Consider the following 6,000-nt stretch of genomic DNA (forward strand, 5'->3'; position numbering starts at 1 on the left):
CCATTGAGTCTAGGGCATACCTGGATAGTTGTGCTGGTTGTGTTTTCAGGAAAAGAACTCCAGACGACGCTGAAGAATTATTGGCTAAAATAAGCCGGAATCATGATGATTGGACTACGCCTGAACCGACTCCAACTCCAATATTGAAGAAGCGGGGTTTAATTAAATTGAATGATGAAGATATGAGGGAAGCCAAGAAGTCTCTCAAGGAGAAAGGTATTAAATCCGAAGATGTGAAGAATCTACCTCCTATTGAAGATATATGTGAGATAATTCCCCCTTCATCCATGATTGAGGTAAACTCCCTTCAACGCTTTACTAGGGAAGATATTCCGTATTCGAAACCTCCTGCACAATGCTTAGATGAGTTTGATAATTATATTGTTAAGCAAGAAAATTTTAATATGAGAGTAGAGAATCATTTAATGGAAAATTCTCAAGCTATTAGTGAATTGCATGATATAGTGGAGAGAACCTCCAATGATGTTAAGATGCTTGTTAAACATTTTCAAATGATTCAAACTCAAATTGATCAACTCACTAAAGTGCAAAATGACTTGTTAGGGAATAATTCTAAAGAGAAACATGCTTATGAAGTAACAACTAGAGGTGGTGTCTCTACCCAGGATCCTCTATATCCCGAAGGGCATCCCAAAAGAGTTGAACAAGATTCTCAACGCATTGAACCTAGTGCTCATTCTAGGAAGAAAAAGAAGAAGAAACATAAAAATGTTGTAGAATCCTACGAACTCGTTAATGATCCTAATAGTATTTCTATTTCTGATGCTGAAGCTGAAAGTGGTAATGAACATGATAATGATAATGATAATGATAAGAATGATACTCCCGATAAAGAAGAGGTTGAAGAAGAACCTGAAAAGCATGCTAAAAATAAAAAGTACACTAAAGAAGATTTTATTGCTGAGAAACATGGTAATGAAAGAGAACCTTGGGTGCAAAAGCAAATGCCTTTTCCTGCTAAGAAATTAAAATCAAAGGAAGAAGAACACTATAATAAATTTTGCGATTGGATGAAACCTTTATTCTTGCAAATCCCTTTGACCGATGCTATTAAATTGCCACCTTATTCAAAGTATATGAAAGATATTGTTACTAACAAAAGGAAAATCCCCAATGAGGAAATTTCCACTATGCTTGCTAATTACTCTTTCAATGGCAAAATTCCGAAGAAGTTGGGCGACCCAGGTATACCTACTATTCCTTGTTCTATTAAGAATAATTATGTTAAAACTGCTCTATGTGATTTGGGAGCTGGTGTTAGTGTTATGCCTTTTTCTCTTTATAAGAGACTTTACTTAGATAAGTTGATACCTACTGATATATCTTTGCAAATGGCTGATAAATCTACTGCTATTCCTGTTGGTATATGTGAGAATATTCCTGTTCAAGTTACTACTAACTGCTTGATATTAACTGATTTTGTTGTGTTGGAAATGCCGGAAGATGATAATATGTCTATTATTCTTGGGAGACCTTTTCTTAACACCGCAGGGGCTGTTATTGATTGCAATAAAGGAAAGGTTACTTTCAATGTTGATGATAGGGAGCATACCGTTTATTTCCCCAAGAAGATTGATAAAGTATGTGGAGTCAATACTATTTCTAATGTGAGAACTATCAAAGTGGGAACTATTGATTGTCCTATATATGAGCCTAAGGAAGAATATCAAACTCTCGTGATTGGATCCATATCAATACAATTCAAGGTAACATGATTGATTTGAGGTTTATTTCTTCTTATGCTATGTAAAATTTATTTGGTGGCAAGACTTGATCAACCTTGTTAACAAATACTTTTTGTATGCATAGAGAGGGTAAACAACATCTCTTTCTTCCTCCACTTGCTCTACTTGCTGTAGCACTTTTAATTTGCAAAGTTCTTTAGTTATTTGAAGATTTCAAAAAATTTCCTGGCCAGTAATAATAAACTAAATACCCAGAAATGTGCGTTTTTCAAAGTTTTCAAAAATTCACAAAAATTATACCGTTGGTCCTATTTTTTCGACGAGGCACCTGGGAGCACCAGAGGATGACCTGTGGGGCACCAGAGGGGGCCAGACCATAGGCCGGCGCGGCCAAGGAGGTGGCCGCGCCACCATGTGGTGTGGGTCCCCCTCTGATACGTCTCCAACGTATCGATAATTTCTTATGTTCCATGCCACATTATTGATGTTATCTACATGTTTTATGCACACTTTATGTCATATTCGTGCATTTTCTGGAACTAACCTATTAACAAGATGCCGAAGTGCCAGTTCCTGTTTTCTGCTGTTTTTGGTTTCAGAAATCCTAGTAACGAAATATTCTCGAAATCGGACGAAATCAACGCCAAAGATCTTAGAATCCCCGGAAGCATCCAGAACACACCGGAGAGGTCGGAGGGGGCCACGGGCCCACCAAACTACAGGCTGGCGCGGCCGAGAGGGGGCCGCGCCGCCCTATGGTTTGGCCCCCTGTCAGCCCTCTCCGCGCCGCCTCTTCGCCTATATAAAGCCCCTGGATCGGAAACCACGAGGCGTTCGACGAAACCCACGAAACCTTCCCGGAGCCGCCGCCATCGCGACGCCAAGATGCGGGGGATAGGAGTCTCCGTTCCGGCACGCTGCCGGAACGGGGAAGTGCCCCGGAAGGCTTCTCCATCGACACCGCTGCCATCTCCACCGCCATCTTCATCACCGTTGCTACTCCCATGAGGAGGGAGTAGTTCTCCATCGAGGCTCGGGGCTGTACCGGTAGCTATGTGGTTAATCTCTCTCCATGTACTTCAATACAATGATCTCATGAGCTGCTTTACATGATTGAGATTCATATGAGTTTTGTATCACAATTCATCTATGTGCTACTCTAGTGATGTTATTAAAGTAGTTCTATTCCTCCCGCACGTGTGTAAAGGTGACTAGTGTGTGCACCGTGTGGTTCTTGTCGTAGGCTATGATCATGATCTCTTGTAGATTGTGGAGTTAATTATCACTATGATGGTATTGATGTGATCTATTTGGTTATATTGATCTATCTTACACTAAAGGTTACTTAAATATGAACGAATTGTGGAGCTTGTTAACTCCGGCATTGAGGGTTCGTGTAATCCTACGCAATGCGTTCATCATCCAACAAAAGTGTAGAGTATGCATTTATCTATTCTGTTATGTGATCAATGTTGAGAGTGTCCACTAGTGAAAGTGTAATCCCTAGGCCTTGTTCCTAAATACTGCTTGAGTTACTACTTGCTTGTTTACTTGTTTCTTTGTGTTACTATCTGCTGCAATACTACCACCATCAACTACACGCTGACAAGCTATTTTACGGCACCGTTGCTCTTGCTCCTATATATTCATACCACCTGTATTTCACTATCTCTTCGCCGAACTAGTGCACCTATTAGGTGTGTTGGGGACACAAGAGACTTCTTGCTTTGTGGTTGCGGGGTTGCATGAGAGGGATATCTTTGACCTCTTCCTCCCCGAGTTCGATAAACCTTGGGTATCCACTTAAGGGAAAACTTGCTGCTGTTCTACAAACCTCTCGCTCTTGGAGGCCCAACACTGTCTACGAGGAAAGGAGGGGGAAAGTAGGCATCAAGCACTTTTACGGCGCCGTTGCCGGGAGGAAAGGTAAAAGGCACTCATACTTCGGTTCCAGGTAAAGTACTTTTCTGGCGCCATTGTGTTTGTGCTCGAAGCTATTTCCTTTAGATCCTGCAATTGCAACTTTTTGTTTCTTGTTTACACTAGTTAGGCATAATGGAAAACATCTGTGAGCTCTTTGTACTATTTCCTAAGTCAAGACATGAATGGTTTAATGCGAAAATTAAAAAACCCATGGAACATGTTAGCATGAATACTTTGAACACCATTGTTGCTAATGATATGGAAAATTCTAAGCTTGGGGAAGCTGGTTTTGATGAGCATGATCTTTTTAGTCCACCAAGCATTGAGGAGAAAATTTTCTTTGATGATACTTTGCCTCCTATTTATGATGATTATAATGATAGTAGTCTTTTGGTGCCACCTACTATGGAGAGTAAATTTTGTTGTGATTATACTATGCCTCCAACACTTGATGAGAATAATAATGATAGTTACTTTGTTGAATTTGCTCCCACTACATCTAATAAAATTGATTATGCTTATGTGGAGAGTAATAATTTTATGCATGAGACTCATGATAAGAATGCTTTATGTGATAGTTATATTGTTGAGTTTGCTCATGTTGCTACTGAAAGTTATTATGAGAGAGGAAAATATGGTTGTAGAAATTTTCATGTTACTAAAATACCTCTCTATGTGCTGAAATTTTTGAAACTATACTTGTTTTATCTTTCTATGCTTGTTGCATTATGCTTCTTGAACTTGTTTATTTACAAGATTCCTATGCATAGGAAGCATGTTAGACTTAAATGTGTTTTGAACTTGCCTCTTGATGCTCTCTTTTGCTTCAAATACTATTTCCCGCGAATGGATTATTAAAACTACTGAGCCCATCTTAATGGCTATAAAGAAAGAACTTCTTGGGAGATAACCCATGTGTTATTTTGCTACAGTACTTTGTTTTATATTTGTGTCTTGGAAGTTGTTTACTACTGTAGCAACCTCTCCTTATCTTAGTTTTGTGTTTTGTTGTGCCAAGTAAAGCCGTTGATAGAAAAGTAAGTACTAGATTTGGATTACTGCGCAGTTCCAGATTTCTTTGCTGTCACGAATCTGGGTCCACCTCCCTGTAGGTAGCTCAGAAAATTAAGCCAATTTACGTGCATGATCCTCAGATATGTACGCAACTTTCATTCAATTTGAGCATTTTCATTTGAGCAAGTCTGGTGCCATTTTAAAATTCGTCAATACGAACTGTTCTGTTTTGACAGATTCTGCCTTTTATTTCGCATTGCCTCTTTTGCTATGTTGGATGAATTTCTTTTATCCACTAATGTCCAGTAGCATTATGCAATGTCCAGAAGTGTTAAGAATGATTGTGTCACCTCTGAATATGTTAATTTTTATTGTGCACTAACCCTCTAATGAGTTGTTTCGAGTTTGGTGTGGAGGAAGTTTTCAAGGGTCAAGAAAGGAGGATGATATACTATGATCAAGGAGAGTGAAAGCTCTAAGCTTGGGGATGCCCCGTGGTTCACCCCTGCATATATCAAGAAGACTCAAGCGTCTAAGCTTGGGGATGCCCAAGGCATCCCCTTCTTCATCGACAAATTATCTGGTTCCTTCTCTTGAAACTATATTTTTATTCGGTCACATCTTATGTGCTTTACTTGGAGCGTCTGTATGCTTTTGTTTTTGTTTGTGTTTGAATAAATGCTTGTGTGGGAGAGAGACACGCTCCGCTGGTTCGTATGAACACATGTGTTCTTAGCTCATAATATTCATGGCGAAGGTTGAAACTGCTTCGTTAAATTATTATATGGTTGGAATTGGAAAATGATACATGTAGTAATTGCTATTAATGTCTTGGGTAATGTGATACTTGGCAATTGTTGTGCTCATGTTTAAGCTCTTGCATCATATGCTTTGCACCCATTAATGAAGAAATACATAGAACATGCTAAAATTTGGTTTGCATAATTGGTCTCTCTAAGGTCTAGATAATTTCTAGTATTGAGTTTGAACAACAAGGAAGACGGTGTAGAGTCTTATAATGTTTTCAATATGTCTTTTATGTGAGTTTTGCTGCACCGGTTCACCCTTGTGTTTGTTTCAAATAAGCCTTGCTAGCCTAAACCTTGTATCGAGAGGGAATACTTCTCATGCATCCAAAATACTTGAGCCAACCACTATGCCATTTGTGTCCACTATACCTACCTACTACATGGTATTTTCCGCCATTCCAAAGTAAATTGCGTGAGTGCTACCTTTAAAATTCCATCATTCACCTTTGCAATATATAGCTCATGGGACAAATAGCTTAAAAACTATTGTGGTATTGAATATGTAATTATGCACTTTATCTCTTATTAAGTTGCTTGTTGTGCGATAA

Source organism: Lolium rigidum, chromosome 3 (assembly GCF_022539505.1).
Source record: "Lolium rigidum isolate FL_2022 chromosome 3, APGP_CSIRO_Lrig_0.1, whole genome shotgun sequence".
Lineage (NCBI taxonomy): Eukaryota > Viridiplantae > Streptophyta > Magnoliopsida > Poales > Poaceae > Lolium > Lolium rigidum.